The following is a 12488-nucleotide window of genomic DNA, read 5'->3' as shown; positions in this document are numbered from 1 at the left end:
GACCTGGGTATGCTATGCAGTGTAGCCACACCCAAAGAGAGGCAGTCTTTCAGGTAGCCAGGAGGATGTAGATACATACATAAATTACTGAAAAATGTGAAAATCCCATTCAGGCAGTGCAATTTTTCTGAGTTTGACAAAATCCAGTAAAGCTGGTGAAATCGTTTTGTGGACTTAAAGAACAAAAAGAGTGTCAAGGTTCAATATTAATGGTGACTCATTAGCCCAAAGTCACCACCTTAAATACCAGGCTATGTAAAATGTACTATGTTACTATTCTCCTTATAGGCTGGTTATTAAGTATAGTTGAAATTAGATTAATAAAAATGATACCTTAACACCCAAACTCTCAGACTCAGTCTGATGGTTTACGAGTAGATCACAGGCTAGAAGGCAGTGCGACTCCCAGATGCATTAGCATGGAATTATTAGAGGAAAATGAATAAAACATTTTAAATGTCAAATCTCCTATTCAGCCACCTGTAGCATGGTGTGTACATTGAATTGGTGTGTGCTTCAGACACTTGAGGCCAGAGATATGGGTCGAATGAGCAAGTTGTATGAAGGTGGTGCGTTACGCACCCATAAATGTCATGTGACTTGGATAGATTGCAACTTACATCACGGGGAGAAAGGCCAAATTTAAGTAATAATTTTTTCTTCTGTTGAAAATAAGATGTGTTAAGGCAACTCTGACTTATGCGCAGAGGGCTGAATTCTGTCTGACATCCACCCAGTGCCATCCCATTGACTTAACGCAGGTTTCATGGGTGAAATTCAATGCTGAATTTGACTCTGTGCCTACCTTAAAATAAAAGTCCTACACCTGACCCCCTAAGAATCCTCAACATCTCACCAATTTTCCATACAATTTGTCTTATGAAAACAAAATAGGGTGAGACTATTTTCTCATACAATACACTACCAATTAACAATAGATTTAATAAGATATAAACATAGCATGCTCACCCATGCACACAATATTTGCATAAATGTTTTCAGTGTCGTTGCGTTAACTGCTAGAGTCCAGCTAGATCGGTTGTGCTTTATGCTGTACAAACCTATGGGAAATGACTGTCAACTTAAGTCACCTGAGTTTGGGTTAGAATTTTATCACAAATTTTATCATTTTAAAAGTGTGTGTGTGTGTGTGTGTGTGTGTGTGTTGTTTGTTTTACAGGTTCCTTCTGTGCTGATCCACAGACAATATGGGCTGTTACACCTCCCGTGGCAAAGCCTTGATTCTACTGCTCTTGCTGTAGCGTCCCATGCTTTTAGCTCTCGAGGCTCAATCCCTAATGTGTTGGCCATGAGAGGGGGTGTGTGTGTGTGTATCTATATATTTATGTCCCTGTGCATAAAAAAGAAACAGGAAAATTGTCAAATCTATTTAAACTGCAAAAAAGTAGATAATAATATAGACTGTTCAGGGTATTTTTCCCTTCTCTTTAAAATTAGGGGAAAAAAACCTTCCATGTTTTCAAAAACAGGACCCTAAATCCAGATTTAGGGTCCTAAATAGGTGACTGAAATTTTCTAAGGTGCTGAGCCCCCAACAGCTCCGGTTGAAATCAATAAGAACAGTTGGACACAAAGCATTTTTGAAAATTGCGTCTTTTGTGCTTACGAGCCTAACTATGGACCTGGGAGCCATCAAGTTCCTGTATTTTAAAATCTTGGCCTGTACAAGATCTACTGTAACTTTCCTTTCTTGTCCAAAGGCCAGATGCTCCTGCCACTGCGCAGAGTGAAAGTAAGCAGAAAAATAGTTGGAAAGGCCCCAATTTGGAATTGAGTGGGAGGTGTCTGGCAGGAGTAAGTGAAGAGGGGAGAGAGGATGCTTCATGCAGCAAGCTGTGTTAGAAGGTCTGAAATTCTCTGGCAAATAGCTGTAGCAGACTAGCAGTCAATGCCGACTAGACGAGCATTACCCTCACCCTGGCACAATAAGGTTTGCATGTTAGGTCTTGGCAAATAATGAAAAAATTCTAATATTGTTAATTTGTAAAATGAACTTGCTTTAGTCACACTCACATGCCTGTCTTATTCACTTTCTAACATTGTTTGCATGATCAATTTTGCTGACATATATGTTCATCTGCAGGTATTCATAGAAACCTGATGTGAAATCTGCATGTGCAGGTTTCACACCAGATGCTGATGTGCACAGTCAGGGAAGAGGAACAATATCATGCGACTTACCTGACAAGTCACAACTAAGCATCACAGCTCCAGTTTTAGATATTCATGGTCATTCCTGAGACTAAAATAATTTGACCAAACACACGCACTTGATCAATAACAAATAAAGTTGAAAAACTGCACTCTGACTGTGGGCATTCTGTTAGCAGAAAAAAAGAATATATTCATGGTACGAATTATTTGCTTAACTCTCATGTGTTTTTCTTTCTGTCCACGTGCAGGTAAGTACAGTGTATTCCAGTTATTTATTGAGGGACGGGATGTTACTTCTTAAAGTATCTGAAGAACAGGCACCCAACAACATCCCTGAATAATGTATGTGGTTTCTTTGTAAGCTTGCTTCTGTTTTGTAACCTTTAAAACATGGATTTTATGTGTGACATCATTAAAATTTATGCTCCCTCTAGAATGTGGTGTTTATCATTATTGCTCCACTGTGCCTCTGGATCACCTGTCTGCATTGTGGTGCAGCCTTCCTCAGGACTAAAATTCTGATCTCTGTTCCACTGGTGTAAATCCCAGAGTAATTTCATTATTTTCCATGAAGTTCAGTGAGTGGAACTGAAATCAGAATCTGACTCTTTATACTTTAAATGGAAATTTAAAAGGTTGCTATGAGTAACTATATATTTCTGGAAGTGAAATATGAAGTGCCTTTTGAGCTTTGAGTATGGTTATTAGCAACAAGAAACTGCCATGGAAGGCTTGTTTTCAGATGCACTATATTTCTTTGTTTTAAAATATTCTAGACTCTGTCAGGCCCAGAATCCAGGGCAGTCCTGAAACTCTTGCAGCTACCACATTCACATTAATTTCCACAGGAATTTTAAGTGCTCAGGGAATGAGGTATTGGGGCCATTACATATTATATAAAATTTCATATTACATTGAGGAGAGAATATGTAGTAAGAGACAAACCTAAATACAAAGGTCACAATTTTTTGAAATTGACTAGTGATTTTAGATGCCTCAATTTGGGGTGCCCGTTTGAGACACTTTTTAAAGGCATATTTAGCAGAAAGTGCTGCTCACCCATACTTAAAAAATCAGGCTCCAGATGGACACCCTAAAAATTAAGGCACCCAAAATCACTAGTCACTTTTGAAAATCTTGGCCAGATTTTGCAAAGTTATAGGTCTTTGAAATGAATGAATTGGCTAAAGGGAGTGATTGAGCATTGGTGCATTAGGCCATTCAAGTTAAGGTGCAGGGCTTTTGTTGCTTCTTTGTGATGCATAAAGATGACCTCAGATTTTTTGTATATGGAAAAGTTGTTGTCTTGACTTCCCTCTTTCTGCTAAAGGACTATCTAGAGGACGGAAATCTAGTGGAAATAGGACATCACAAGAACGCCGAACAGAACAAATGAAGCAGGGGTCACCCAATTAAATGACTAGGCAGCCGATGTAAAACAAATATAAGGAAGTACTTTTTCACACAGTCAACCTATGAAATTCCTTGCCAGGGGATGTTGTGAAGGCCATAAGTATAACTGGGTTCAAAAAAGAATTAAATAAACTCACAGGGAATAGTCTATCAATGGATATTAGCAAGTTGGGCACTAAGGCAACCCCATGCTTTGGGTGTGCCTAAACTTCCAATTGCCAGAAGCTGGGAATGGAAGGCAGGGAATGGATCACTCAATAAATTGCCCTGTTCTGTTCATTCCTTCTGAAGCATCTGGTACCAGCCACTGTTGGAAGACAGGATGCTGAGCTAGATGGACCATTGGTCTGACCCAGTATGGCCATTCTTATGTTCTTGCATAACATGAGCTATGGTTTCCCAGCTTTCATTCAGAGGGCATGTGTAGCTGACATAAAAAAAGAAGTCCATTGTATCAACAACCCAATTGCACACTGAAAAAAGGCTTAGAAAGAAAATTCTCAGCCAGCCATATTTAAATCATCTATGATTGCTGACATGTTGTCTAAAGTTCTGTCTGTTGCTATCACTGGTGAGGTCTGCTATGGAGTTTTAGCAAATATTTCCTTTTTGCAGAGTTAATGTCCCCTCTCCTTCAATTGAGGAAAGAATACTTAGTAAGAGACAAATCTAAACACAAAGATTCTAAGTAAGCTGCCGATCCAGGTTTACCAATCCACTACTGTAGTTTCTCAGTCTTTTAGTAAAACCAGGAAACAGTCTGTCAGAAATACAGAAAGGCATGCCTATGTAATCATGCATTAAATAGTCATGTCTTTTAAAGGTTCGTGATCCTTGAATGTAAATTGAACCTTATAAGTCTTGCCTCGTTCCTGTGTGATCTTTGCACTGTTACTGGCAGGAGATTCCAGATATCAGGATACTTTTTTTTTTTAAAGTTATCAAAGCAGCTTTTATATTTAATAAAGGAGCAGTAAAGCATACCAAAAAAAAATTGTCCCTCTTGGCAGTTCAGCTTAAAAAAACAGAGCCAGGGAAGAATTAATTTTACAGATGTCTGAAAGCTGTGTATGTTGCAGTCAAGGTGCCAATCTAAAATGCATAGCTTGACACAGCATCTTATGTAGTCATAAGAGAACATTTAAGGAGCAATGACTGATAGGGATGGAATTTCCTAGAAACTTTACTGGCTGGCTTTATGGGGTTATTTGCCTCAGACTCTTAGCTCAGCTGGTCATTGAGTGATAGGAAGTGCTACTTGACCTGGAGGTCATTGCTATTATAAACCCAGGAGTATTAACATGTAAAGGGGAAATAAAATAATTACTACCCTAAGTGGGGGAAAAGTTAAAAGTTTGTCTGCATGTTGCTTTGGATATCATTTTTATAATAATAATCCTAGTAGTAGAAGAGCTGGCTCCAGCAACCCTTGCTCCCGTGAATTATCCTTGCTCATGCAGTAGTGTCCTGTTATTTTCAGTGAGACATCTCATGTGAGAAAAGGCTGCAAGGTCAGACCTCAGTAGCATAGTAACTAACAGGAAAGTAGGATAGCATCTCAATTTTCTGTTTTGATTTATGGCATAAAGTATTCTTTGGAGAAATTTAATGTCTTAAACTGAAGCTATAGCTGAGTAAGTGAAGTGCAAGAAATATTCCATATTGTCAAATATGTCCTTTTGTTTTGCAGTCAATGACAAAAATCAGATTCCCTCTTTGCTCCTACCTCCAATGTATTCATTCTCTCAGCAATTACTTAAAAGCTAAATTTCAACCTGGATTATAAATGTTTCCAAAATAGGCAGTAACCTAAATCGTTCCTGTAGGCACTTTTAACAGCACAATGTTTTTAGTGTAGACACAGGGACACTACTTATTACAAAGAGCTAGATTCTGCCATTCTTACTAATGTTGAATATAGTACCTTTATCTTGGGTAGTCCTCTTTTCTTCAGTGTGACCGTTCGTTGAGTAAGGTAAGACACAGCATGAGCAAGAGGGGCAAAATATTAACAGTTTTATGGCATTTATACTTATTGAAATATATGTTTGGAATTCTGTCTTACAATGGGAAAGATGAGAGGAAGACAGGGTGAGAATGGAGCATTGAGGCAGATTAAAGAAGGGTGATTTCAGTTTTTCACAGGGTTAATGCTTTCCACATTAGGGGAATACGAAATTGAAAGTGAAGGGCATGCTGCTTGTTGGGGGAAAGCTTTAGAGTGGTCCTAATGCAGAATTTCATTAAAGCAATTGTCAGGATTCCTCTATTTTACCATCACCTCCCCAGTCTGTAACAGGCAACTGTCATTTTGAGTGAGAGTACTGCCAAAGAGGCATTTACAAATAAATGAAAAATGTCACAATTGATTTTGCTCCTTCCAGAGGACTCTGTCAGGTTTGTCACAAACTATCTTTGTTATTCTGTTTCAGATTTCTCAGCTGGACATTGGAAATAGCTTTTGATGGTTCTGGGCTTCTTTCATTTGACCCAGGGTAAGAGCTTGGTGTGTGACCTTTCATTAATATTTGTGCAACAGTTTGGGCCATTGGTAAAGAGTGTGTTATTTCTTCCTCTTTGAGCATCCAACAGGCAAAATTGCGAATGTGTGCAAATCAGAGATGTCGAAAGCTGTCCACATTTGAAAATGTTGCTAAAATAAGTGATGTTTCATAGTTTCTTCCCTGCAGAAATACATATGAATGCGATGATTATTTAGAGGAATATATATTGAAACAACGGTGCTATGCCTATAAAAGGCACATGGCTATACTTTTTCTTTGTTACCAAGGAACTTATAGCCATATTCCTAAATTATTAACATTCTTTCCCTCAGATGTTGCATATTATCCCTACTTCTTTTACAATGCACTTTTCTATAAGACATTCTTGCTGTGCAGATCCTTACTTGTAAATATCCAAGAATGAGCAAGTTCTTATTTTTCCTAACATGTTTTCTGGCTAGATAAGTAGGCTAGTGCAGTATTGTTGATATTAAAAAGGTTTTTATTGGAAAAGTCTAAAGAACGTAAGAATGCAAATCCTTTTTGGAACTCGAGTTTGAAGAATTATTGGAAACAGTCCTCTGAAGCCGCTGAGCCACCACTGCCATTTCAATACAGTTACATATTTAAGTAATTATTTTGCTCTTTGCACTTTGTGCTTTTAGGAATCAAAAGTACGGAATGCATTTTGCTAAATTTACTATGCCAAGACAACTTCAATTGAAATTCTGCTAATGATTCTTTCTATAGCGATTGTATATAGGCTCATAATGACAGAGCTTAAATGTAACCTTACCTGGATGACACATGTTTTCTAGCTTTATGTATTTTCTGTATGTGTTTAGTGTTCTGGTGGTAAAGTGCAATGGAAATCATGTATGGTAGCTACAGTTTGTAACAAACAGTAATACCAAGAGGAAGTAGGGTGACCAGTCAGCAAGTGTGAAAAATTGGTATAGGGGGTGGAGGGTAATAGGAGCCTGTATAAGAAAAAGCTCCAAATATCAGGACTATCCCTATAAAATCAAGACATCTGATCACCCTAAGAGCAAGATTTATTACTGTATTCTCAATGACTTTCAAGTGCCAAGCAAAAAACCCAACAGCAAGTGTTTGTAGCATTGGCTTACAAACAGTTTTCTGTTAATATACTTATATCTACTGCATCTAAAGACTTTTGAAAGTTTACCTCTAAACTGAGGTATCATCCATAGAATATATATTTTTTAGAAGGATGGTGTCAAGAGAGAAGTAATTTTTTTTTTGAAATTTTCTCCTTGTTACCAAGAAATGGAAAGAATTTTAGGTCCCAGTCATCCGTTTTTGTACATCTAGAACTCCTGCAGACTGGATTATACAATGTAAACATAATCAGGCTTCTGCTTTGCCATTTGATTTTCATGCTGGTGTGTTTTACTTTCTGTACTTCATTCATCTTGGTCAGTGAAAATAACTTGGTTAGTTTCAGTTTTGTTAATAAAAGCATTAAAATGCTACTATATCTGAAATGCCACATTTGTATATGAATAACTGTCAGTCCTGTTTGTTTAAACCGGGAAAAGACCCCTGGCTTTTCCTTCCTAATTAAGATTTGACACAAAAGCATCACTTTCACAGTTAGTTTCAGTTTCCCGTTCTCATGTACTCGCACAGTGGTGTTGTGTTTGGGTTCTCACAGTCCCAGGGAATTATGTTAAAAAGAAACAGGTTTTGATTAATTAAAATTAAGTACCTAAACCAAATTTGAAAATATTTATATTTAAAATAGTTTCTGTAACTTTCTCTTTTTTGATTCAAGTACTTAATGGTTTAGAACTGTTCTCTTTGACAAACACCCTGGGCTGAGTGCTCAGTACCTTGAGACCGGACTCTCCAAGAGTCACAGTATGATGTAGTGAGCTGCTTACTGTTACATTCAGTAACTGTAAATTAGGAGAAAATCTGAGATGTGAAGCAGGACTAAGGACAGAAAAGATCTCTCCCAGCGCAAAGGCTGATGAAATAGTAATAATCAGACATTGTAAGGTTGATGCACTGATACAATGAATCAGAATCTCTCTATATATACACATTGATATAATGAATCAGACTACAGTACCTAAGGAAATTGGGGAAAAAAAATGAGGAGGTGAAAATACCGTAATGTACAGCACTGTCAATTGCAAACCCAGAAAACATTTGCCTTTTAACATTACAGTAAAATGGTTTTTATGCAAATAGAAACAGAGAAACATAAGAATGTGAACAAGTATTGCTCAGAGAAATCTAGGCAATTCTTCTATGGTGTCCTGAATGGTAGAAAGATCTTGGCAAACTGTGATTTGGCAAATGGGCAGCAGCTCAGACTTTGATATATGAGTCGCCTAATGAAGTAGTGATATTTAGCCTCACAGTATTACCTGGAATTATACTGAAATTGAATTGTCCCAGCCAGTCAGAATGAAGGGGGGAGTGCTGTAATGTACTGTATAACTCCCTGGGTTCCCCCTCTCCACCATATATGGGTTCTCCCTCTCCACCATTCTCTGAGCTGCAGTTGGTTGTACATAAATGATGTAGTTATTTCTCAATAACAATATTGTCTAGTTTGAGGAACTCATGATTAGTTGGTGACTGTCACTAGCACAAACTAGTCACTTAACAAAATCACTGTGGACCAAGTTCTGACTTGGACAATGCATGGGTAAGGGACTCACAGGGAATAAGAATTCCCTTAACATCTCTATACTGGCTACCCAAACCCAAGGGTAATAAGACTAGTCTCTCCTTTTGGCCCTCCCTGGAGTAGGTGGGCAGGGCATGAACCAGGAAAGGCAAGATGAAAGAGGCTTGGCTCTACCAACCCCTCACTGGCCAGTGCGGCTGAGCCAGTGTGTAGGCCATTAATAAGTAACTGCCTGCCAGGAGCAAGGAGGGAGAAGAGGGGGAACTGTGACTCAGAGCTATGTCTTTGCTTTAGTGTTTTCTGAGCCCATTCGAGGTATGGTGTAACATACACCCCCCTCCCCCTTTTGTGCAGTGTTTGTCTAAAGTCACAATCTAGCACTGTCTGGTTATTTTTCAATAATTGTACTGTGGCTATGCAATGTGTATGCTATATGTGGCTGTTCTTACTGGCTGCTAAAATTCCTTTATTCTGGCTGGCTCTTGTACTCAGATTATCCAGGCTGTTTGCTTGCAGTAAAATATGTTCAGCTTTTTCTTAGGCCACGTCTACACTACCCTCGGCGGATAGTAATTGATTTATTGGGGATCGATTTATTGTGTATCATCTAGACATAATAAATCGATCCCCGAATCAACGCCCGTACTCCACCTCAGCAGGAGGAGTGAGCGGAGTCGACGGGGGAGCTGCAGCAGTCGACTTGCCACTGTGAGGACAGCCAGGTAAGTCAAACTAAGATACTTCAACTTCAGCTACACTATTCTCATAGCTGAAGTTGCAAATCTTAGATTGATTTCTCTCCCACCCCTAGTGTAGACCAGCCCTTAGAGTGAAGAAAAAAAATCCAAAAAGCAATGAAAGTGGATCTGTCCAAGTTCTGAAAGAGGAACTGTTTAAAATAAATAAATAAATAAATTCTTCAACATATCTTACTCCTCTTTATCTGTCTTCCCTCCCTGTTTCTAAAACTCAACAGGATTTTTTTTCCTGTGAGAATTATTGGAAAATGTGTCATTTCCATTTGTCTTCCTAGTCTTTTTATCCTAATTCACAGATGCTATGTAAGCAAATAAAATAAAATTAAAATAAAATACAATGTACAGCTCTTCTGGGGAGAAGAGGTTGCTTCACGGTAGGAAAAGAAAGGAACAGGAGAAGGGAAATAAAAGAGGAGAAAGTGGAAAGGGGGAGGATGAGGATGACACACTGGCAGACCACATGCTAGCTCTTGCCAAGGCTTTATGCCTCAGCCGAGCACTGACAAATTCGTTGCTGGAAACTAGTCCTGCTTGCCTGTGTATTAGTATGGTTAACATGGGTATTGGACTTAAAACAATGTGTTTAGATTTCATGAAATGCCTGTAATTTGCTACATGTATTAATCCTCCTTATAATGTCTGTATCCCGTGCTATAAGATAATGCTGAAGTGTTTGTGCTATAGCTGTAAAATGTTTGTTCTGAACTATGTAGCTCGCCAAACAAGGAAAAACTGTACCTTGTGCAAAATGCTAAATCCCTAGTGTTACCTCTTGCCCATCAGGAAGGATTATCAAAACTAAATGGGCCATTGTGGGATATCACAGTACAAAGATTTTGCTAATTGCCCCTGCATACCCATGAAGAGGCTACCTGCAAAAGAGCTCGTCCTATTAGCGAGAATGCTGGAAGAAGGAAATAAAGATAGCCGACAAGAAAATTTTTCATCTCTCTTTTACTGTTTAGACTCTGACAGGGCTGCAGCTACAGAACAGAAGCAGAGATCTCCAGGGTCAACATTGGTTAGCCCCAAAAGACATTCAGTGCTGACAGATTATTTCAACTCTGTCATTTTATGGAATCATAGACTGTAACTCATTTGTGTGTGTGTGTGTGTGTGTATGTATATATATATATATATATATATATATATATATATATATATATATATATATATATATATATATATATATATATATATATATATATATATATATATATATATAAAAAACCCTCTCACCCCTATGGGTGGTATGTGTCTTCCTCAAACTCGGGTCCTCTACCAGAGGCCTGGGAGTTTGAGGGTTCTGCGCAGTATCTTAGCTGTTCCTAGCACTGCACTCTTCTGCACAGAGAGCTCTGATGTTGTTCCTGGGATCTTTTGGAGCCACTCACCCAGCTTAGGAGTCACAGCCCGGAGTGCTCCTACCACCACTGGGACCACTTTGGCCTTCACTTTCCACATCCTCTCTAGTTCCTCTTTCAGGCCCTGGTACTTCTCCAGCTTCTCATATTCCTTCTTCCTGATGTTACTGTCACTTGGCACTGCTATATCTATCACCATCGCTGTCTTCTGGTCCTTATTCATTACCACGATGTCTGGTTGATTGGCCAATACCTGCTTGTCCGTCTGGATCTGGAAGTCCCACAGAATCTTAGCCCTGCTATTTTCCACAACCTTCTGTGGAATCTCCCATCTGGTCTTGGGAGGATCTAGCCCATACGCTGTGCAGATGTTCCTGTACACAGTGCCAGCCACTTGGTTGTGCCGTTCAGTGTATGCTGTTCCTGCCTGCATCTTACATCCTGCCACTATGTCTATGCAGTCAGAAAAGATTGATTAAATTATTGACAACCTCATTGGAGGAGTGGTTTTAGGCTGCCTTGGGTCCTCTCTAGTATGGTAGACCCCTGCTTCAATGGATCTGGTGCTCAGTGCCTGTTCCTGTGCTGCTATGATCAGTGCCTCAGTGCTGTCTTTTAGTCCAGCCCTTTCCAGCCACTGGTAGGATTTCCCAATGTCAGCCACCTCAGCTATCTGTCGATGGTACATCCCATGCAGGATCTTGTCTTGCCATGGCACTTCTTCTGCTTGGTCTTCCTCCCATGTCTGCTGCTGCCTCAGGCATTCTCTCAGCAGCTCATCTTTGGGGGCCATCTTACTGATGTACTCCTGGATGCTTCGGGTTTCGTCCAGGACAGTGGCTTTGATGCTCACCAAGCCCTGCCTGCCTTCTTTCCAGCTGGTATACAGTCTCTGGGTGTTGGACTTGGGGTGGAAACCTCCATGCATTGTGAGGAGCTTCTGGGTCTTCACATCGGCAGCCTCCATGTCCTCCTTTGGCCAGCTCACTATACTGGCAGGGTATCTGATAACCGTCAGGGCGTATCTGTTAATGGTGTGGATCTTGTTTTTCCCACTGAGCTGGCTCTTCAGGACCTGTCTTATCCTTTGATGATACTTGGATGTTGCTGTCTTCCTTGCCTCCTCATCGTGGTTTCCATGTGACTGTGGGATGCCAAGGTACTTGTAGCTGGTCTTTATGTCTGCTATGTGGCCCGCTGGTAGTTCCACCCCATCAGTCTTGACTACCTTCTCTCTGTTCACTACCATCCGGCCACACTTCTCCAGTCCGAATGACATCCCGATATCCTCACTGTAAATCCGCGTCAGGTGGATTAGCGAGTCGATGTCTCGTTCATTCTTAGCATACAGCTTGATGTCATCCATGTAGAGGAGGTGGCTGATGGTAGTTCCACTCCTAAACCCATACCCGTATCCAGTCCTTGTAATTATCTGGCTGAGGGGGTTTAACCCTATGCAGAACAGCAGTGGAGACAGTGCATCACCTTGGTATATGCCACACTTGATGGCCACTTGTGCAAGCTGTCTTGAGTTAATTTTCAGTGTTGTCTTCCATAGTTCCATTGAGTTCTTGAGGAAGGTCCTTAGTATCCTATTGACTTTGTATAG

The 12488-nt window shown here is 39.8% G+C and overlaps 1 protein-coding gene across 2 annotated transcripts in view; it reads left to right on the top strand.

The window, feature by feature from the left end:
- The window catches only part of NAALADL2 (N-acetylated alpha-linked acidic dipeptidase like 2), a 921662-nt gene that overhangs the window by 46914 nt on the left and 862260 nt on the right, over positions 1-12488 (top strand). The window contains exons 1-2 of one of the 2 annotated variants that reach the window (XM_030575534.1): positions 2449-2517; positions 6021-6083. The gene's annotated coding sequence lies outside the window, so the exon portion shown is untranslated. Of the gene's footprint in view, positions 1-2448; positions 2518-6020; positions 6084-12488 lie in introns of those variants that run through there. The other variant, XM_030575533.1, reaches the window with a different exon arrangement.

This window comes from Gopherus evgoodei, chromosome 9, assembly GCF_007399415.2.
Source record: "Gopherus evgoodei ecotype Sinaloan lineage chromosome 9, rGopEvg1_v1.p, whole genome shotgun sequence".
In the NCBI taxonomy this organism is placed as follows: domain Eukaryota; kingdom Metazoa; phylum Chordata; order Testudines; family Testudinidae; genus Gopherus; species Gopherus evgoodei.
This window is presented reverse-complemented; position numbering and strand designations above follow the sequence as displayed.